Raw genomic sequence first — 23,753 nt, forward strand, 5'->3', positions numbered from 1 at the left:
TTTTGATGCCCTGCATACGATCTTCCAGTGTGGATACTTTTGTCGTGAGATCCACCAGTTTGGCCCCCATGTCTGTTCGTATCCCCCAGATCTCTTCCAGAATCCTCTGGATGTTGCTTTGCATGGCTCCTAAGTCAGGGGTAGGAGCAGGAGGGGCCCCGGACGCCATCTCGCCGCCATCGGCCTGGAATTGATACTTAAACAGGGCTTCCTTCAAGCTCATGGGGGTCGAGCCTTGATGTTGTCAGGGTGGCAAAGTGTAACATCGGACCCCGGTCCTCCTCACGCTTGCGGGTGCGGCCCCTTTGAGATCACAGTTGTCTCCTCGATAATGTCCTGGCCCCCTCGGTAGGAGGTGTGCAGCGGTCCGAGGAGCGGCCCCGGGTGTGGGATTGTGTCTAGGGGTGGTATCAGCCTGTGTCCTGTCCGTCAGACCACAGGTCACTGCATTGGGCCTCAGGCCACCTGTGGATTCCGGCAAAGTATTCCCCTTACAGATGGGCAGGGTGATGGGAGGCCTAGTGAACTCACAAGCGGGTATGCGAGAGCCCGATGTCAGGCAAAGGGCCATATCGTTATGGAAGCGAGCCAGCCCCAGCCCCAGTGCCACTTCCTGGTGAATTTGCCCTCAGGAGCAGCCTTGTAGAGTGCCAATCTGCTTTTGCCTATTTTTCCCGGCCCCTACCCGGCCTCTATGGATGGGGCAGTGGCAATCAACATGACGGCTGGTACGACACTGGGGCAGGCGTCTCTTGGTGTAAGTTGTGAGGCGGGGGTTTCAGTCACAGTGCTTTAGTGAAGTGAGGTTTTCAGGAACCCTGCAGGTGTGCCTGGTCATTTGCTGGTGCAATTTGGGCGTCCCCATGGAAGGCCAGACACGTATTCCACTGAGAGATCCTCAGATCATGGCCAGCGTGTCCTTTGTCCCTTTCTGTTGTGCTTCTAACCACTGCTTCACCACTCCTGATGTGCAGGCCAGTGCTGTTGGGGTGTCTTGCCTCCACAAGATTGAGGGGAGCTCTCCTCTCAGCCCGCTCCTCTGCCCCCTTATGTTATCAGGGATGACTACCCCCTCGAGTGCAGGAGGGTTTCACAAGTGCCTCTCGCGGGTGCCGGTGTGCATTTCTCGGGAGCGCCAGTGTTTCACCGTCCACAGGCACCGTCCTCCCTCCTGGCAATTCCAAGCCCCCCGGGCGAGCCCAGGGGGCCACTCCAACATGAATGTCGGACCAGCCTTGCGTGTCTGCAGCAGTGGTTGGAGAGTGAGGGGGCCCCACTCACCAGGTCAACGTCGCGGCCGTTTTCCTCCGTCCCTTCAGGGGTCTGTACTACGAGGTCCTGTCCTCCTCTGCAGGCTCAAGGGGAGGAATCGGTCTCGTGTGGAGCCTCCAGGTAAGGCCCTGCATCTACGCAGGAGTGCACCAGGATCACGGGGCAGGGCTCCCCAGACCACCTCCAGCAGGCATGCCTCCGGGCTTGGCCGAGCCGCACGGTGCCGTTTTTCAGTTGGGTTTGCTGCTAAAATGGGTTGATTACGCCAGCTCTGCAGTCCCGCGGCTCCCTCCTTCAGTTCCGTGTACGAAGCGGGTGAGGGGGAGGGGCTGGCCCAGTCTTCGGATCGGATAGCTCGGCACAGGGGGCACCTCCGGAGTCTGGAGTTGATTCTTCAGTCAGGTATTGGATTCCGCTACTGGTTTCTGAGGCTTGTGTAGGGGTTAGACCCCCTTCTCCATATAAACTCCACTGACTTCTCGGGACCATGGACGGAGCTACAAACTCAGGCGGCCATCTTGCTTGCGCCTTGGCCTCCCCTTAATAATGTTTTGACTAAAAAGTACTCTGATGATTTGCATGCATTGCTGGCTTATGTTATGTATAATATTTTATTGAAAGGGGTCTATGATCAAATGCCGTATCCCAAGAAGAAGCCTTTGGTAGTTCATACGCATGCATATGACCCGGATGTGCAACAACAAATCCGGGTTCTACGCAAGGCTCCGCGAGGACTCTCGAGATGATGTAACACAATGTAGAAAAATAAAAAATGCTTACAAAAACCGGTCCTGTGCTCATAGGTATAACCAGTTGATAAAATATTTGCAGAAAATGGTAGAAATATTAACGATCAGGGATACCAGGGAATTTTGGGGACTCATTAATGAAGACTTAAAGCCTCAAAACAATACACAAGTTAACCCCAAACCAGAATCCAAATTGGTTGAGCACTTACAGGATATATATGATGTTAGGAATAGCGAACCTCCCCAGACTATTATGTGTATGGAAGATTGCACCTCTATCGAAATGTTTTTTTGAAGCGCACGGGAACAAGCACTAATGGTTTAATTCTTGGGCTGCTTAGGAGGGAAGCCACGGAGCAGTCTAAGCCGGTTTATATAGCTTTTATTGACTTCTCCATAGCTTTCAATAGCATTGATAAGAATATGCTTTGGTGAAAATTACTGCCATAAGGGTGCCCTGCTGGGCTATTACACCCAATTATTGCCCTACATCCTGGTACCGCTATAAGAGTGAGATTGAACAGACAGGGGGTACTTTAAACATCAATCAAAACAAGGCATTGTCTTAAACAAGGCTGCATCTTGGTACCACTCCTTTTTAGCCTATTTATGTCAGATACTGGTTGTGCATGGAGTTTGTTGTTTTCCACTGCATTTATTGAAAAATCCATGAATTGTTATACGCCAACGGCATGGTTTTATCGTACTACACGCCTATCGGCTTGCTGAGTCAACTAGCGGCGTTGGAAACATATACTAAGAGTACCAACTTTATTATCTATGTTAACAAGACAAAGGTTTTTCAATTTACACCAGGTGGGAAACAATGATACAAATAACTAAGTGGTTTCTGGGTAGGTTCGAACTTGAAGTGTTTCTAATTTTATATATTTGGATTTTTATCTATTTGAGACTTTTAATCATAATGGATTTGCTACCTATCAAAAGTAAAGCAATAACTGCTTTAGCTGCTCAAGCAGTTCTTTGAATAGGAAATATGGTAATTTGACTTTGTCCCTGGTGATTGAGTTCTATAATAAGGTGGTGTTCCCTGTGATTACGTATGGTGCGGAAACCTTGCTTCCTTGTGCATCAACTAAACGGTCCAGACTTGCTTCTGGAGGAAAGATTTGAAACTCCCTAGGGGGTTCCAGCAGCGGCCCTCAGGTATGAACTAGGCCAATCTTCCAGTGAAGTAAGAGTTTGTTGGAAAATCCTGGCCACGTTATCTAAACAGGCTAGCAGAAGAGAACACTATTTGGTGGTAATCGAAGGGGCTAATGGAAAAGAAAAATTGTTCCCCAATTAAAAGATGGGTGGCTCTTTGCTCCGAAAATATGGCAACATAACGTCAACATAGAGTTGATTCAGGTCTATCCACATAAAGCAAAACAGAAACTTTGAGAATTGGACTGGATTCATACTATCCAAGAAGTCCAAACCCAGTGTGTGTATGCGGCAGTCCTACTCGATATAAGACCATTAGGTGCTATTCCTGCATATCGGATTAGATTCCAGAGTGTATACTGGTGCTCTGACCTTCTGAGGTTAAGGTTAAACCTTCTCCCTAGTAGAGAAATCTTGTGGGCCAGGGAAAAGGTGCAGCGGGAACCGGACTTGTAGATTCTGTCAAATGGAGTGGCACATTGAGACATTGGGTCATTTAATATTAGAATGCCAGGTTTTCTTTTTTTAAAAACGTTATTTCTTATTTTCAACAAGATACAATAAACAGAATTTTAAACGTAAAAACTCCATGAGAGTTTGTTATCTCATGAGAACTCGGTACTGGTGCAATGCTGGTGCAATAAACCCCGAGTCTGTTTACCAATGCACTGCCAGAGAAGCGGATTTGTGCACAATGAACACCGTGGGAAATTACTTCATAACAATAACTCTGCATGCCTATTAGCTGGGAAACTCCAGGGGAGCTACAGCTAAATAAGCGCCCCCATTGTGATATATGTATGTGCGTGTCCCGGCTGAGTCCCAGTTTGCCCAGAGTCTCTGTGTGTGTAACACTGTGAGGAGCTGCAGCGACTTGTGAGTCCCTTTTCTGCTTCTACTAGTGGATTTGCATAAAGACTGCATTGCCGCGCGGAGCGGAGTCCCGGCTGAGTCCCAGTTTGCCCAGTTCGCCCGAGTGCGTCCGAGGGCTGGGACCAACTCTACCTTCAAGGGCCGATGGCTGCAATGCAGAAGGCCCCTGCGTCGGGGGGGCCTCAGACACGTCATAAGACTTTGCTACAGCGTCGGATGCTTAATCCATGGACTCCCCTGACAAACAATGCAGTGGTTGGCCAGAAGACACAAGGTAAGCCGGCTACTTGCTTGAAGGCGGCCCCCTCAGCGCTTGCGAATCCTGCGGCAGCGCCAACCCAATTGATACAAACAACTGCACAGGTTCATCACGACGTCGCCCCCTTGGTTGATAGCTGTGCGGTCAATGTCATTGATACAGCGGTGTCTGCAAGCACCAGTCTGGACCATAATACGCTTAGCGCGTCTACACATAAGCCCTTGGTAAAACCACTATCTATGCTTTCACTTGATGACCTTGTGCCGATGCCACTCCCGCTGCCGAAATCGCCATCAACAGAGCACGTGCTATTAAAAGTGGCCCCCAACCACGCACTCTCATCCTTTCAAAATGTTCTCGCCTTTTGATTTGACGGATGCGGAAATAATAAATGCGATTTCGGCCACACAGGAAAAGCTCAATGTTAATGAGAGCTCGCCGGTTCGAGTACATACTTCAACCATGCGACTAAAGACTACTGAACATGCTGCCCCTCCAATGCAGACGATCGTCAACTCCATGGGAGGTCGTTCCCTGACTGACTCCGTCCCTAGTGCCGCAAGCACTGGAGTCTTAAGTGTCCTCAGTGAACATCAGGAAAGTGGAACGGCCTCGCTGGAGCAATCTGGGGTGGCTCCAGAAAGTTCAGTGCCATGCTTAAAAAGCACAGAAGGTGTCGATCACTTTGAACTTAAGCTCAATGCACCTTTAATTTCACAAAAGTAAACTCTGACGACATGGGCCGATAGTGCCTTGAGCAAAGCCACTGAAAGGCTAAAAATGTCCGATGAAGACTCGAATCCAACGCCTTCCAGTAACTCCTGCACTACCTCAACACGGTCCCCTAATGACAAGCCTGCTGGCGTAACCGCCCAAAACAAGATAGCACACGACACTTCTCTGCTGCAGTTTTCGCTCAATGACCGTACGAAGTGCAGTGTCAGTCCATCCTGCCCGTCGCAGAAAAAGCAGGTGCTTTTGTCTTCCATGAGGTCAGCGCCGCTATTATCAAAATCACGACTGGAATGTTCTGGAGCGCAGGACCAAGGGTCAGTTCGCCATTCTTTAGGATCGGTGATCTTATCTGAAGACAACAGCACCACAAAAAGGCACAACGCAACTGATATCCTGCTAAAAATGAATGCTCCATCCACAGCGCCAGCTACTCCGGCAAAAAGCACACCTTCTGTGAATGAGTTACCACTAAATCAAACCCCGGGCAAAGACTTTTTGAAAACACCGACCTCGAAAATAAACCTGTCTGCAGGTGCAGCCTTTCAACTACACACTAATGTTCTCGCTGCATCATCTCAAGCGATGATTCCCTTCGTAAAGCTGTATGAGACCTTAAATGAGACTTTAAGAGATCAAGGCGCTCTCATTCTGAATCTCTCTACGAAATTGGATCAAATAGAGTCTTTTACCAAGCTTATCCAACTCGATGTTCAAGACGGGAAAGACACAAGTTCATTCTGGCAATCTCGTCTTAATGATCTAGTGACCCTGCAACAAGATCGACATGACTTACAGCTAAAATGTCTCTTAGAGGTACTGTCCGAACTAGTACCTCTGTTAAAGTCCGGCTATAGTCCTAACCGGCCCAAATCTGATGTACAATGTGCCGCCCCATTACAAAATTCTGAGCAAGGGTCTAGGCCTACGATGCAGACTATCGAACAATTGGTCACAACTACAGACCTAACGGTTGGTGCAACACATAAACCGATGTGCTGCCACAGCGACAAACCATCGTCTGCGGTCTGTGATGCTAACTCATCTGATTGCGTCCTTCTACATGTCTCTTCTGACATAGACATTCCAATAGGTGCCGCAATGGTACCCTCAGCTGATGTTACTCAGGCACATAAAGCAACAACACAAGCTCCTTCCCAGGATGGAGCGCCGTCCACATTTGGCATCTTTGTAGGTACGGCTAAATCTTTTGCCCCGAACTGCACGGCCAAGTTGAAGGAGAAAGTGAAGTCCACCAAAACGACGTCTACAACCAAGAAAACAAAATTAGCAACTCATGCTGCAACAAAGAGCTTTATAAGAAACATGTCGACTCCACCAAAGCCGGGGCTGTTCAAGCGCCCATCAAACGGAGCAAAGGTTCCCCCCCATCACAGCATACCGAACCTTCTATATCTTTGAACCACGGTGTCAAGCGTAGACGTCTAAATTCGAGTGATAGCACGTCGGCCAGTATGGCGGCAGCTGACGTTCATGACTTGTGCGACATTTCTATATATTCCCATCGTAGCGACGAGGAAACATCGCAACATTATATGGAAGAACAGCAACTAGATTTCAATCTCCCTATGAAATCTGACAATAGAAAACTAAGCTCCCCGACCTCAGAGTGGCAAGTAGTCCAAGGTCGCCGTGCCTCTACTATGAAAAAGGAAGTCATGCCTTCAAAGGGTATTTCTTCAAAACTGAATCCGAAATTCACATATAATCAACGTAGCAAACAGCGCTGCTCCCCACCGAGGTCACAAGAGCAGCTGCTGCACCGCACAAAGGACAACAGATGTAAGTTGAGATTGCAAAACATACTTAAGGATGACAATGACTTGAACCTCAACCGTGCAAACGTTTTGCGGTTATTTAAGCATATTCCACCCCTTCGACTGATTGAATCAGATGACATTAAAATAGTCGAGTATGTGACAGAAAGCGCCTCTGACGCGGTGCTCCTTCATATTGATGCCGTTGGGGTACGCAACACCATTCTCAAGGCAGCTGAAGACTTTCTGTTATTCGGCTTTGACATTTCAGTTGAACCAGACGTGGACAGGAGAAGTTCAAATCCGGTGCAAATAACTTCTGGTTCAAAATCGAAAAAACAAACAGCTGTGACATCAGTTCGTCACAGTATGTCTTCTGAAACACGTCAAGTAGACTCTCGTCGGTCCGAGAATCAGCTGGGGCGGCAGAGACAGTCGAAGCAGGATTAGCCATGATTGAACTTACAGGAACAAAGCTGCTCGATCCTATCATGGAACACTCGTGGCTCTCAACATTTGTTCCGGGAATTTGACATCCCATTGGATGATGTGTTTGTAATTTGTTTGCAGGAGACCTGGTTAGTCGATGCGCCAATCAGAGATGGCTTCAATACTTTTATCAATCCTGCAATACAAAATACTCAGGGCCGACCTTCGGCAGGACTCTTAACAATGGTTCGAATCTCACGAGTATGGTCTACTCCCATCTGTCGTAATCCCAATCCCTACATTCAAGGCTTAATTATGCAAGCATGTTCAGATACTCCAAACACAATCGCAACTCTGTTGATTATAAATTGTTACTGGAATCCCGCCAAAATAAATGTCACAGAGTTTACCACAGCAATCAGCTGTCTAATGGAAGAGGCAGCCAGGCAACATAATAACTTAAGCATCATATGCTGTGGTGACCTCAACGGCTCGTGGTTTAATTACGATCTTCCCAATCAAGTATACAGCCAGATTCCATATGTCGACTTAGGCGAAAAAGAACAACGTTGGTCAGATATTATGGAGACGTTTGACTGCGTATTGCTGAACGGCAATGCGCGTGGTGATATTCCAGCTCAGGCCACTTGGCATCGTGAATCCATGCACAGTATAATTGATTACTTCTGGGTGTCCAGTAACTTGGGGCCAAAGATTCTGACACTGCATTCACTGACAACGACCAAGAGCGATCATTCGCTGTTGAAAGTGAAATGTCTTTTGGCGGTGTCTGATACTTTGTCCCCATACCGAGGAGCAGTCGAAGTAAATATGGGTGGAAATCGATTGAGACTGAGCGCAAATGAGATCCGTGCGCTAACGGCTCATCTAAGTGATCTGAATGACGATGTGGAATACACTCCACTGCTACACTATCATATCACCTCGATCAAAGACAACGCTCAGCAACATAAGCCGCACACCCACCCTTTTAGTAAATTACTGGATGCTAATAAGAAAGCTCTAAGAAAAGATGTCGCAAAATAAAAATGCAAAAAAATGCATCACCCAAGACAATGCAGGAGAAAGTGAAGGCCAGACGAGCTACCTACAGAAACTGGTTGAAATCCCACAAAGCGATTGTAGAACAGGATTCCGCCGAGATCATGATGAAACTGATGGTTACTAAAAACACACGTGACATCTGGCGAATATTAAATAAAGGCCCCTTCAACGGCTCCAACTCCACGCAGAACACAATTTCAGGGGATACCTGGTGCAAACACTTTGGGTCAGTATTCAATAGCGTGCTGAAGGTTCCTAAATGGAAATCAGTGGATAGAATGGGTTCCTGGGATGTCCAGATGTCGCTGTCAGACATCATTGACGCTATTAAGGCCCTAAAAAACTCTCGTGCTGCTGGTCCGGATATGATAAGTAACGTCAGACTAAAAAAAAATCCAGAGATCTGGGCACCTTTCATTGAGTGTTTGTTCCACAAAATCGCAAAATCAAAGTGCTTGCCTAAATCATGGCTAACAGCAATTGTAATTCCAATTCATAAGAAAGGCTGTTGGAACGCACCCGAAAACTATCGTCCTATTGCCCTATTAGACACCATTGGAAAACTCTTTGGTTCCAATTTGAGATGTAAATTGGCGAGTTGGGCTAAAAAGGCGGGGATCATGGACATCCGGCAAACTGGATTTTCAAAGGGTACAGGTGTGGAAGTTAATCTTTCGATCCTGACAGCTTTGAAATATCATGCATTACAGAGTAAAACCAAACTGCATTTAGCCTTCATAGACATGAGGCAAGCTTTTGATGGAGTCAACCGGCAGATGCTATGGGCCAAACTAATGAAATGGAAATGTCCTATGGCCCTTCTCACCCCAATAATGGCACTCCATACGGAGACCTCTTTCAGGGTACGCCTCAACAAACAAGGCATATTATCCGACAGCATACCAACGACAAGGGGTGTTAAGCAAGGCTGCCCATTGGCCGCGGATCTATTCAAATTATTTTTGGCAGATCTCCCACTCTTCTTGGAGCAAGCACACTGTTTTCCTCCACGACTAAACGGAACTCCAGTTCGGTATATTGCGTATGCTGACGATCTCGTGCTGATTGACAGAACACAAATCGGCCTTCAACGTCTGCTAAACCGTCTGCATGAATACATAGTTGCAAATGAATTGGCCATTAACCCAGACAAAACCAAAATTGTGTCGATTGGTTCATTAATGAGTAGAAGAGATTGTGCATTTAAATGGACGGTAGGTGGTCAAAAACTAACGTCTGTTAATTCGATTCGCTATCTAGGCATCGAATTTAACAGCTCAATCAGGGAAGTTCAATGGCTAAATATGCTGAAACTGAAAGCAGTAAGACTGGCACTGCAAGCAGCCCTGATTAATAAAAACTTTGGTAAATTTTCATTATCGCCGGTGATAACGTTCTACTGCCAAAAGGTCGTTCCTATTCTAACGTTTGGGGCAGAGGCGGGATGGAACATCAGTGAACAAAATTGGAATACTGTAGAGGGTCTTTTTTGGAAACGGGTTTTTAATCTCCCAAATTGTATTCCAATTACTGCAATACGCCACGAACTTTCGTTAAACTCTCTTTTCTCAAACGTAGTTTGGAAATCCATCTCACTTTGGCGTAAGATGAGAGAAGTGGGTGGTGCGCCAGCATACAGAATACTCACCGCCCCCGACGATTCGCAAAGTAGTATCTTGTTGGCACAATGGAGCTCAAGAGTGCAAGAGTGGATCGTAGCAGCGGACATCAATTATTTCGACCTGTTCTCACGCCCAAGAGTGGCAAAAAGTAAATTTGAAGCCTGGGCATGGATTATAAATGTGGAAAGATACTCAAATCTTGATCTCTCCAATAAGATAGGTAACGTCCAGAAAAAATTAAATTGTCAACAACCCTACCTCCTACAGTGCTACAATCGCCAATATCGAGAGCAATTTCTTCGTTTCCGCTTAAATACGTTGAGTACGAAAGAAATTCTTTTACAAAGAAGGCAGCCTGCTATAAACAACAATCTATGCCGTTTTTGCGAGGAATCGGTTGAAACACTGAAACACCTGACTATAAGATGCTTAGCAATTGCTAACTTACGCTTTGTCCACCTAGGCGTATATGCCCCGCTAAACGATGATATGAACTCCTGGTGGTGCCTGATAACCTCAGGCCAAAACATTAAACATGTCTGTGCGGTTGTAAATTTTATGAACGCTCTCCTGAGACGTCCCCCGTAAGCAAGTGGGGCGTTAAGTTGATGCTCAAAGTGTGCAATTGATTAATTGACATGTCGACTGTTTATTTGACTTTGTCTGTCCGTTCGCTTGATCATTAAGTGCCTTATATGTCACAAGGTTGCGCAGAAGATCCTTGTGGAAAGCATAATAAGACATATTGATGATGTTGTAACAATAATATGTATTGGAAGTTGACACGATTTGAAACAAAAGTCTTCTTTTCTTTTCTTACTTCCACCTTGGTGTTGGAGGGAGAAAGGAGAAGAAACTGTAGTTTTTCAATAAAAAAAAAAAAAAAAAAAAAAATAAACAGAATTAACATCAGAGGTCATTGAAATTGCAAAATACATAACAGCGGAAGACAAATGTAACAGAATTCCAAACCATAACTCTGTATTCCACCACATTAAACATTAGAAGACCTAAAACAAAACCAGATGCACCAAACAAATGACAACAGACAAGCAGGACCACACAAAACAACCACACAAACACAAACCCCCTGCCCCATATTTATGTCCCTTGAAAGTAGACCATTTCACTCCACTCCAAAACCCAATCTAGCATCATTCATACAGATCAATAAAGCTCCCCCACATGTCTTCATAAAGGGCTTCCTTGTTTTGTTTACTATACATCGTTTTCTCAAATCTCAATAAAACTCTAACATCAAAAATCCATTCCTCCACTGTCAGTTTATTCCGTGTCTTCCACACCTTCAACACCTGTTAAGCCCCACCAACAAAACTTGGATTACCCCACACGATATAACCCAACTCACATCCCGTCCACCACTGTACAATAGGAAGATGACCACTAAGGGATTGCGTGGGTAAACAATGTTCCAAATTTGGTTGATCCCATCAATAACCTCCCTCCAAAAACTCACCACCCTTCCACAATACCACAACATATGTATCAAAGTACCTTGTTCTTTCCCACAACCCCAACACCGATCATCACCAATTAATCCCAATTTACACATACATACCGGGGTCCAATATATTCTGCCCAATATCCTTTGATGAATATAGCGTAATTGCAAATCCACGTTGGCAGACGTCGGCACTCTCCAAATCTTTTCCCATTCTCTTGGCATAAGCTCCCTGCCCAACTCCTCTGTCCATGATAACAGTAGATTTTCCCATGAATCCAACCATTGCCCATCAGGTTGCATAATCTGCATAAAAGTAGACACTCTTTGAAATCCAATTTCCAAAATATTAAAATTCTCTGGCTTCTTCATACATGGTGCACCCAGCATGTCTCTCCGTTCTGATAATAGAGTAACCAAAATACCATACCTCCTAAATCCCCTGTTCCTCATTCCAAATTTCTCAACCAAACTTGCAAAAGGTACTACCCCTGCATCACTCCACACATCACCAATAGTCAAAATACTCCTCTGAACCAAACTTTTCCAATTCAGTATTGCTCATTTAGAACCTGGCATTCTAATCCTGGTTTACTGAATTAGAATGCCAGGTTCTAAATGAGCAGCGTTTGTTCTATTTTAAACCTTGTTTAGAGAACTTCTGCATTCTATTGAGTGCTGTAGTCTGGCAATAGATCATGAATGCAATTAGCCCCAATCAATAGCTGGTGCTTTGCGACACTTCTGTTTTTGAAAGACATCTTGCCTTCAGGCCCTTAATGAATTTGTATAATGCACTAATTAAGTCTTTAATTAGTTTGCTATTTTTTATGTTTTATTCATTATGAAATTGTTTTCTTCTATGTGCAACTGGGATTTTAAATGTTCTACTCATATTGTACAAACCTTGTCTGCTTATTCAGATGTGTTTTCTCTACGTATTGGTTTTTATACATAAAAAAAATTGTATACAGGTTTGAAGCTGAATTTGTTAAAGGTTTTCTTTTTAACCAATAACAATAAATGACAAAATTAAAAAATGTACATCTTTAAATTTTCTCACCTCTGGTAGCTTGGCTTCTGTTGACACTGTTAGCCCTGATTCTATAGCAAGACTGGAGGCGAGCATTATGCTTCAACTTCTTTTATTCTCTCTTCAGCAGTTTCAAATATAAACATAAGAAAAAACAGATTGAAAAGTTAACTTTCCTTTCAGCACTTTTTTAGTTTTTTCTTGTTTAAAACTACAAGTTCCATGTTTTCTGTAGTCCCTCTAGCATTGTCTCTTGCTATGACCACATCATCTCCTTTAGCTTCTGCTCTTTTCTTGCTCTTCAAGCAGATAAGTACATTCTTACCTACTCCGGGTTATTGTGTGATAAATTATTCAGACCAGGGAGTAGGAATACATGGAAGTTAAGATTTATTTTATTAACAGGCATATTAGGTAAAGTGTCAGACACGTTGGAAAGTCGTGTTTATCTTTGCAAGTACGCCCTCGTCGGGTGTTGTATTTTTCCCTGGGAGGCTGGATAATGACGGTCTTCATCACAGTGCACATGCGCTAAGGTTAGTACACGGATTACACTCTGCGGGTTTGCCCCATTTACCATTAGCCTGCGGCGTTCGGCAGTCGGAGGGAGACGAGCCCTGAGTCGCATTCTCGACACGCACGGGGCTCGTTCCTCCCAGCCTGAACGCGCAGCCCCCCACCTTTCTGGGGGCAGAGCAGGGAACGGAGCGACACGCCAGCCCCCTCCTTTGGGAAGGCGTGGCAGCAGCCGATTTGCGCTTCCTGCTGACGCACTCTGAAGGAGCCCGGCACCGTTATCAATTCGTTTTCATATGTTTGCACGGCTGTGGAGCCGAGTGCTGCACATCACAGTCATCTCCTGACTAAAATAAGGCATTAGTTATCATGAGCTCTCGGCAGAGGGTGCTCAGACCGCACTAAAAACTGCTGCAGAGCAGGGACCCTGCAAGGCAGACAGCTGCCCACGTTGTGGGCAAGAAAGCCATTAGCACCAGCCAGAGTGCAAAGAGAGTCAGCAGAACACAGGTGCCAGCCACTAAGAAAAGAAATTACAAAAATAAAATTCAAAAGTTAAGTGAAAATATACCATAACCCTATTAACAGGAGAGTTTATCCTGGGGCAGTGAAAGTTAGCTCTTTATTGAGGCTAAATTGATACCTACCTTCGCCCTTACAAAGCCAACGCAACAGTACGCGTGTATTTGACACCGCAACGGTAAAAGGTCACACAGCACTACCATTATGTCTGAGCTTGAGTGGAGCGAAGAGGAGCAGTCCCTGGATCTCGCCGCCAGCTTTAAACAGGTGCTGGGGAGCTCATTGGCAGATGCAGTGGCGCAGGGGGTGCAACCCCTACATGAGAGGCTGGAGACTCTAGAGGCCATGCTGACCCAGCCCAAAGAGAGCACCTCGAAAAAGAGCAGCACGCCTATATAAAATAAGGGGAGTAAACAGACCCGTAAGAGGAAGGACTCTTATGACCCCCCCCCGGGTCAACCATACGGGGTACCTGATAAGGCCCAATAGGCTGCTGACGCATTGACCAAGCTTAAAGAAGCGTTCATACATTGATCGGCTGTGCCAAGCCTCGAGACCCCCGCCCCAGGGGAAGTCAATATGGGTACTGATGACCTGGGCTCGGAAGAAGAGCCAGCTGAGGACGAGCAATCCTCTCTAGATGAGGAGGAAGAAGAATGGGTGAACCCCAGCCGGAAAAGTGCCCGCAAGGAGAAGCACCTGGGCGAAGAGCCAGAAGAGGATTCCGACATGTTCGACCCCGACAATATTCTGAACACGAAAGCCTCCGATTGGCAACCATCGCCGAGGGTAACGAAATACATGACCGCCAGGCTAAGAAAAGCCCCAGACAAAGAGGTGAGACTGCGCCTTCGAGCGGAATGCCCGCGACCGGACTAGCTAGGCAAAGGTCCCTAGGAAAGGGATTGAAAGATCTTGGCGGACTTGCCAAGAGAAGGTCCTGGATATTGCAGGACCCCTGGCGAAGATGATGGACCTGGCCGAGAGCCAGAGACACTGGAGAGGAGATTGACCCAGAGGCAATCGCAGCAGTGTGCCTTTTGGGGAACGCAAATCGCGCCATATCGTCAGAGAAGACGAGGGCTCTTACTTAAGATCAACCCCAAATTGAGCGACCTAGCGAACTATGAAGCAGGTGAAGCAGCCCAGGGACTCCTATTCGGAGAAACCTTTGGGAAAGAAATGGGCAAATTCGTCACCACCTACACCTCGTTAGAGAAAATCCAAGCGTCCATTCACAGAATATTTCCTGGCAGAGTTTTTGCCGGGACCGGCCGCCATCGGAGTCGAGCAACCAGTCGTCACCAGGGAGGAAGAAGGCCCCATAACTCAAGAGCCCAGTATTGGGAATCCAAGCAGCAGGACACCTTCTTTCCGATGAGAGGTCGCTTCCCCAGAGGTCGCAGAGGAAGAGGAGCTGGCCGGGGCCAGAACTTTACACCAGGTGAGAGAAGGGCACTATCCTCCAGTGGGGGGGGGGGCTCTGCTCTGTTGGGAGAGCTGGCGCAAGCTATCCAGCGATGCATGGGTGCTGCAAACAGTAAGAGGGTTACACATAGATTTCATATAGGAGCCAGTGCAGGTATCCGCTCCCCCAGAGATCCATCTACAGCAAGCAGATCGGGTCAAGCTGCACCACGCACTCCACCAGCTCCAGCTAAAGGGAGCCATAGAAATGTGCAAAGTAGACCCGAGTTTTATTAGCTCTATGTTCCTGGTTCACAGGAAAGAGAAGGTGCAACCTATTATAAATTTAAAGGAACTAAACAGCTGGGTAGTATACCGCCATTCCAAGATGGAAGGCACACACCAGCTCGGGATACCCTCAGAGAGGGAGACTGGCTGACCGGGATAGACCTGAAGGACGCCTACCTCACCGTGCCAGTACAGGCAGAGTTCAGGGACTTCCTGGCATTCCGTTGGAAGGGGCAACTGTGGCGTTTCAGCACAATACCCTTCAGGCTAGCCTCAGCGCCTTGGGCTTTCACCAAGTTGATGATGCCAGTAGCAGCAGCGATCCGAGAGAAGGGAATCCGGATGATCATATACCTGGACGACCTATTACTCCTAGCAAAGGACCAACACACACTGGTGTACCAGACCTCCTGGGTGCAGGAACTTCTGCAATCACTGGGCTTTCTAGTGAACAGAGAAAAGTCCCATTCAAAGCCAGCGGAAAGACTGGACTTCCTTGGATTCGTTCTAGACACCAGAAAAGCAACGCTAGAACTACCGAGCAGAAAGATCAAACACATCAAGAAGGAAATCAGAGGCTTCCTGAAAGATCAGGAGATCTCAATCAGGAGACTAGCGAGGATAGTGGGGATGCTAGCCGCCTCAATCCAAGCCATCTTTCCAGGACCGCTACATTACTGGGCCCTGCAGAGGCTGAAGATCAGACACCAGCAGCAGGGTCTGAGATACAACCAGAGAGTGCCCCTGGACCAGGATTCTATCACGGAACTCGAGTGGTGGTTGAAGAATATGGACACCTGGAATGGGCGTGCCATTTTTGGAGACCGACTAGACCTAGTGATAGAGTTGGACGCAAGCCGACAAGGTTGGGGAGCGAGATGCGGGTCTCTAGAGACCGGATGGAAGTGGAGCGAAGAAGAACTCCAGCTTCACATAAACTGCCTGGAGCTTCTGGAAGGGTAATTTGCCATCAAGGCCTTCACCAGAGAGAGAGTGAGCTCCTGCGTACTCCTCAAAATGGACAACATATCAGCCATGAGCAAAGGACTTCTGGCATTCCTGCCTTCAGTCGAGAACGTCAGTCACAGGGAGAAGGCGGAGTTAATCCTCATAGCCCCGATGTGGAAACCCCAAGTGTGGTTCCCGACATTGATGGAGATGATCACAGACATACCACGGTTGCTCCCGGAAGGGCAGCACCTACTCACAGACACAGCTGGATCGTTTCACCCTCAGAGTGAGGAGGACGCTCCCTCTGATGGCGTGCTGAGTATTAGGAAACGCTTGGAGTTGCCAGGCATTTCGACACAAGCTGCAGAGCTTATCGCAGAATCTTGGGCCCCCTCTACTAGGAGGAGCAATGACGCGGCTCGGGCCAAGTGGACAAGCTGGTGCAGAGGGAGAAATTGTCATCCCGTTTCAGCGCCTATAGTAGCGATCCTACATTTTCTGGCACATCTTTTGCAGGATGGCAGGGCCTTCGGGACGATCGGAGTCTACAGGTCAGCCATCTCCGCAGGGCACTTGCCAGTAGAGGGCATGCCGGCGGGGGAACACCCGGCAGTAGCCAGGCTCATAAATGGAGCACGATACAAAGCGCCTCCCGAGCCAAGATATAAACAGCTGTGGGACGTGACAGTAGTGATCAGATTGATAGACAGTTGGCCGTCAGACAGAGTCTTATCATTGAAACAACTGTCAGGCAAACTAGCGATGCTTTTGTGTTTAGTATCCTGTAAAAGAGTAGCAGATGTCAGGGCTTTAGACATTCATAGAAAGGTTTTTGGACCCAAAGGAGTGACATTCTCAATAGCTAGGAGGACAAAGACAGTATCTACCTCAGTACATTACCCCTACTTTCCGGATAATTCCAAATGGTGCGTAGCAAGATGGATTAAAGAGTATGAGAGCAGAATAGCTGAGTACAGGACAGCCGGCACCACCCAATTGCTGATAGCACGCAGGAAACCATTCCAGGCGGTAGCTACCGCTCCCGTAGCTAGATGGGTGCGTGAAGTGATGCAACTAGCAGGCATGAATGTTAGAGAATATGGGGCACATTCTTCTGCATTGCCCTTGTTTTTGCCTACTTTTTTCCATTTTGGCCTGATGCTGCTTTTTGCAGCTTCCCCAGCTTCCCCTAGTGTGGCACGCCCAGCTTACTCACTTGCTGGTTTTCATTTTACTTACCATCATAGTGCTTGCTACAATATTGCTTCTCTCATTAGTCAGTCCTATTATAGTTACAACTGCTGCCATGATTTCCTCAATTCCGGCTTCCTTTACTTCTCATGGTCCCGCTCCTCAATGATCAAATCGTAACTACTCTAATCTCATTTAGCCTTCCTGTTCTTCTCATCTGTCCCCCATCAACTTGGCTCTTTGAAATGCTTGCTCACTTAGCAATAAATCCCATTCAATCTTGGATATTTTTCTTCATCTGAACTAGCACTTTCTATGTGCTACCGAAACTTGGATTCATCAGTTACTACATCTACCCCTGCTTCTGTTTCCACCACTTCTACTTCTTACTTGCACACCCCTCGTCGCGCTGCCGAGGGGGTGGAACTGGTATTCTTTTTCGCTCTTTGTTTATCTCAACTCCCATTTATTTGTCTCTTCCGACTTTTCTTTCTTTCGAATACTCTGATTACTTTTTCAAAACTTTATTAACTTACATTTTTACTTGTTTATCATCCCCCCTGGCCCTGTGGCCCCATTTTGTGAGCACATGGACGCTTTACTATTTGATATTTTGCCATGCCCTACCCCATTTATATTTTTGGGTGATTTCAATTTACATCTTTCTTCTATTCACTCTTCTCTTCCATTTCTTGCTGTTCTTGTCTCATCTTTCTGCTCTTCCTACCCCTCCCGCTCATGTATCAGGATCCTGTTTGGACCTTACCTTTGTATCACCACTACTTCTGTTGTTGCTTAACCTATTTACTCTTCTGGTCATTGTCTTATCTCTTCCTATTCTCCCTTCTCAAAACCATCAGGCTTTGATGTACCTACCTTCTCTCGCCTGGACCTTTGTGCTTCAATAGCCCTTCTTTTTGCCTCATCTTGTTTTGCCAGTCTCCCTTCCCACTCCCCGTTTGCTGCTCTATCTGCTGGTTATGCGGCCTCTTCGCTCTCCTTCTCTTGACTCTATTCCCAACTTCTTCCCTTTCCCCCTCTCGGAAAGCCTCCTAAATTGTGGCTCACAACTTATCTTCACTCTATGCAGCAAGCTCTTCACCACCTTGAAACACCCTAGCACAAAATGTTGGTCATCTCTGACCTCTCATCTTTTTCCTCCTATCACGCACTATACGACAAAGCTCTTCTGGCAGCTAAACACTTGTATTACTCTGATCTTTTGTACGCTCAACCTGCTCACCCTCAGCACTTGTTTCAATCACTGTCTCATCTTCTTCCTCCTCCCCACCTGACTGTTCTCCTAATTCTACTTTAACTGCCTGCAACTTCCTATTTTTTTCAAAAGTGGGCACTCTTCGCGTTGCCATCGGGCCATCCTCTTTCTTTTTCTTCTTCCTCCTCCACACCTTCTTCTATTTTCAACCATTTCGTCATTTTCATCTATCTCTACTTCTGATCATTTGTCTATTCAAGCATGTGCCCACCCCACAGCCTCTCCCTCTGACCCCATTCCTTCCTCTAGTTCTATCAAAGGTCTATCGCTCGCAGATTTCTTATCTCACTGCTCTTTTTAACATTTCTCTTACATCCACTTTGGCATCTTTTAGGCATGCCATAATTCTTCCTATTCTGAAAAAGCCTTTGCTAGATCCCGCTCTATTTGATACGATTGGTTATTTATAACACGCTTAATACCCAGAGGTTTCTAAGCGCGGACCCGTGGATCGAACCTGTGTTGCTCCGTGTCGTCTTGCTTCCAAGGCGAGCACGTTGTCACTGAGCTATCCTCCCGCGACCAATTGCCACATTTCATCCAATTTCACTTCTTCCCTTTTTTTTTTTTAAGGTGCTTGAACGTCTCGTCTATTCTCAGGTTTCTGTCTTTGTTACTGGGAATACTATCCTTTGCTCATTTCCCATCAGGTTTCCGTCCTCTTCACTCCACGGAAACTGCTCTTCTTTCGGGTCGCTACTCTAAACACTCTTCTCTGCTTATTTTACTGGACTTGTCTGCTGCTTTCGACACAGTGGATCATTCGTTGCTATTAACTTCTCTCCCTTATTTTGGCTTTTCTGGTTCTGTCTTATCTTGGTTCTGTCCTTATGTATCTAAACGCACTCGGTTACCTGGGATGGGTTATCTTCTAATACTTCACCTCTTCTTCATAGTGTTCTGCAGGTCTCTGTTGTTATAACTTTCCTCTTTTCTCTTTATACTTCCCCTTTAGCGGATATTATTTCATCCTTTGGTATCTCGGACCATTTTTATGCAGATGATAGCCAACTCTTTTTGTCTTTCTCCTCTTTCACGTCTTCTATTCACGTCGATCTTGCTTCTTGCCTTTCAACCATCAAAACTTGGAGGTCTGACAACTTTCTCGTTCTGAACACTACCAAAACTGAAGTTCTCTTTTTCTGTGCAAACACTCTTCCTCCTCCTTCTCCCCCTGCGTCTGTCTCTTTTCCACCTTCTTTTCTTCCTATTTCTGGCTCGGCTTGTAATCTTGGTCTCTATCTTGATACTGATTTCACTTTATCTAATCATATTTTTACTATATCCCGTTCCTGTGATCACCTTTTCAATATTTGGAAAGTCTGTCCTTTTCTTATGTTTAACACCACTAAACATCCGATTTCTGGCCTCATTTTCTCACATCTATTCTACTGCTTTGCCTTAACTCTTTGGTCTCCCTGTTAATCGTTTGGCTACATTAAAGTCAGTCTTTAATGTGTCTGTTATATTTACTTCCTCCTCGCGATTCTATTCCTCTGCCACTGTATACTCTTGGATAGCTATCTTTTCAGGCCTTCAATTTAATTTTCTTTGTATTGTATTTAAAGCTCTCTAGGTACTTACGCCTCTGTATCTTTCATCTCTTGTGTCCTTTTATGTCCCTCATCGTGTTTTACATTCTCAGACTCAATTCTTGTTATCAGTTCCTCGACCTCCTTGTGCTCAGTTGTGGCTTCCTTCTTTTTCTTTGCTTGCCCTTTATCACTGGAACTCTCTCCCAATTTCTCTTCGCTCCGTTACTTACTATTCCTTATTTTGCACTTCTATTAAAAACGACCTTCTCCTGTCTTTAGATGACATTTTGCATATTCTGTTATTTTACTTTGATTGTACTGCAAGTAAACCTTGTTCGGTGCTTTGGTTTAAAACACTTTATAAATTACAAATAAAATACAAATACCAGAAGGTATTTGACAATGCTAGGTTTCTTCAGGTGGTTTGGAAGCAAAATTGCTGAGACGGGATGTCCTTGCTTCTGCTCTTGTTTCCCATTACCCAGACAAAATCTTTCTGTGCTACCTTCAGAATCAGGACATCCATGGGGGCTCCTTTCTGCAGATCTGTATTTTGCAGCTACGGTATTAAACATCAATTATCAAATTAAATATATGCCAAATACACTGCTAATGTACTCAGAAAAAAGAAACTGCATGTTCAAACATACCAAGAAGGTAGTGCACAGCAAGATTTGACCAGGTCATATGATAAAATAATTGGCTGGCATAGTTATGTGTCATTTATAACGCGCCTGTACACAAGTGTTTCTAGGCACAACAAGACAAGGAGGGGGGAAACAGAAGGAGGCCAAAACAACGATAACTTACTAGGTCTTGTGTCATTCAGATCAAGCAAGTATGGAGAAGAGGGGGGGGGTGCCGGGGGTGGGAGAGAAGACAAGAAGTGCGGTCACTCTATAAGTGCTGCCAGAGGGTGGCTCATTAGTGCAGAGCAAACAGACTGCAGGTTTGCAGATACAGTCCCTTAAGTGCCAGGGGAGCCCAGAGGCAGTGCGAGGGCAACTGAGCATGCAGGAGCCTCGGCCCAAGTTCAAAGGGTGATCAGGTGACCAGTGTGTGGAGCATTCGAGACATCAGCAGGGGAGAGGAAGAGAGAAAGCAGAAGCGAAAAGGAAGGTCTTGTGCTGCTTCCGAAACCAGAGGTGGTTCTGCTTAAGTTTGAGAGAGACAGGGAGGCTGTTCCAGGGGGAGGCCTGAGCTGAAGAAAGATCTGCCCCCCACTCTCTGCTTGGAAAAGTGTCTGAGCCTCTGAAAGTTGGAGATGGATGAGCGTAGAGCTAGAGAAGGAAGATGTTTAGGAAGAGAACATTGGAGATAGTGCAGTCCCAGACCCCAGAAAGCCTTGTGGACTAGGCAACGGATCTTGAACTGGACCCTTGCAGCCACAGGGAGCCAGTGCAGAGATTTCAGAGCTGGAGAGATATGAACCCTGGGCTTGAGGCCAAGGAAAAGTCCTGCAGTCATGTTCTGGATAAGTTGTAAAGGTCGAAGAGTAGAGACAGGCAGATTTAGAAAGAGGCTGTTGCAGTAGTCCAGCCTAGAGAGGACCAGAGCTCTGGAGACAGTGAGCATCTGGGGCAAAGTGAGGAAAGGAAGAATACCTCTGAGGAGGTGCAGCTGAAAGTGTGACTTCTTGGAGTTGTCATAGATGTGAGGAGAGAAGGAGAGAGTGGAGTCGAAGATGACACTAAGTTTCTTAACCTCACAGGAAGGATAAGGAAGAGGACCCAGGGTGGGCAGCCAGAGAGAGAGAGGAAAGGAGATACCAGGTATCTCGGTCTTACTGGCATTAGGGCAGAGACAGTCTGGCATGAGAGAAGGGGCAGGGGAGGCTGAGGGGAGCCTGAAGGAGAGCTCAGTGTCATCTGCACAACACAAAGTTAGAGCAGAATGTAGCAATGCTGTGGTCAAGAGGTGCCTGGTAGTCATTGAAAACCCAGGGAGAAAGGTTAGACCCCTGGGGAATACCACAAGTAGAGAGAGAGAGTGGAGATGAAAGACCCCAGTTGGATCCGAGAGGATCGGTCAGTGAGAAAGGAGGTAATCCAGGCCAGGGCCTGACCAGTAATACCTAGATTGCCACAGAGGTGACTGAGCAGGACGGCGTGGTTGACTATCAAAAGCAGAGGATAGAACGAGGAAAATAAGGACAGAAGGAAGATTAGAGTCAAGATTAGAGAGCAAGTCTTCACAGGTGTTCAGGAGAGCAGGTTCTGTGTTTCTGGCAGCTCTGAAACCAGACTGGTGGTCGTGGAGACAACCACCAGATTCAGTGTGCAGATTCAGCTGGGAGATGGCCAGCTTTTCCAGGAGTTTGCCCAGGAAAGGCGTGATGGAGATCGGGCGATAGTTAACCGGAGAGGAAGGATCGGCAGAGGGCTTCTTAAGAAGAGGGTGCACAAGGGAGTGTTTAGGTTATACTTGCATATGTGACGATATTTATGTATTGTTCCTGTAATAACTTACGGTTCTTGCAGCTCATTAAAATGAACATTCCTTGCTTCTCCCACATTTTCCTTTTCTTCAACAGTTTGCCTGTCTTCTCTGAAATAAAGAAATGTATTCTAATTAAAGCAATTAAGGAACAACAATAATAATGTTGCCATTGACGAGCAAACATCCGTCTGATTCCAGGAACAGACCCCAGACACAATTGCTGGGCTCACATTGTAACATTTTGCAGAAATGTTTTGTAGGAATAGAAAAAGTAATGTGTCGCTGAAAGTTAAGTTTTGCTTACATTTGAAGTAGCTGTTCAGCTTCCCAAGAATAAAACCTCCAGCTGATTCCAGCAAATCTATAACTTTCATTATGTTCTCGTCATCAAGCAGCATTTTAAGGTTTTTATATTTGTAGACCCTCCCCTGCCGAAGATGGGACACCAACAATTCCATGGCATCTTTCACCACTTCTCGGATTTGCTCTTATCAAGAGTGCAGGCAGCGGGGAAGTACTCCTCACGCACAATTTGCAGATTAAAGGAATACGAATGTTGTTCCTGGGTAAGAAGGTGCAAAGATTCATTTTAGTATTTAGAAGTCATCTAAAAAGATGCATAGAAATGAAATGGCAATGTGATGCTAATAACGATGAACCAAAAAGGACGTTTCTAGCTCCTTTCAGCAAAATAATAAGATGCCAAATTAAGGTGGTCCCTTTTCCTTTTCCATTCCTGCAAGATTTTATGCCAGGGTTTCCAAGGCTGTGGTTTTCAAGGCTGTGCTGCCCCCGCCCCTCCCACGCATTACTCCTACTACAGGCACAAAACACACATAGAAAGTAAATAGCAATGGAATGCTAACAAAAATGGAACAAATATGAAGTTTCTAGCCCCTTCCACTCCAGAGATAAGGTGCCCAATACAGGTGTCCCCTTATCCATTCCTGCAAGCTTTTGTTTTAAGGCTTAGTTGAAGTAAATGCAAGCCTGACAAATACTCCCCTTAAGGGAGTTTTCACATGACTCCATTCCTAAGGTGTATCCATTGAATGACCCCCAAGGCACCAAACCATTACGTAGCTCCTCCCAAATCTGTCCCGCTCTTTTCTGAGCTTGCCCAAGACTTGCAAGAGTTTGAAAGCAATCCTGAGATGGGTTTCTGTTTTGGAATGAATGCAACAATT

The 23,753-nt window shown here is 46.1% G+C and overlaps 1 long non-coding RNA gene across 2 annotated transcripts in view; it reads right to left on the reverse strand.

The window, feature by feature from the left end:
• The window catches only part of LOC138528704 (uncharacterized), a 53,230-nt gene that overhangs the window by 27,090 nt on the left and 2,387 nt on the right, over positions 1 to 23,753 (reverse strand). For both annotated transcript variants that reach the window (XR_011284210.1, XR_011284209.1), the window contains exons 2-4: positions 22,871 to 23,128; positions 22,597 to 22,674; positions 12,472 to 12,562 (exon numbers count right to left, since the gene is read on the reverse strand). This is a non-coding gene — a long non-coding RNA (uncharacterized lncRNA). The remainder of the gene's footprint in view (positions 1 to 12,471; positions 12,563 to 22,596; positions 22,675 to 22,870; positions 23,129 to 23,753) is intronic.

The sequence above is a fragment of the Ambystoma mexicanum genome, chromosome 7q (genome assembly GCF_040938575.1).
Source record: "Ambystoma mexicanum isolate Mex_15411 chromosome 7q, UKY_AmexF1_1, whole genome shotgun sequence".
NCBI classification, from domain to species: Eukaryota; Metazoa; Chordata; class Amphibia; order Caudata; family Ambystomatidae; genus Ambystoma; species Ambystoma mexicanum.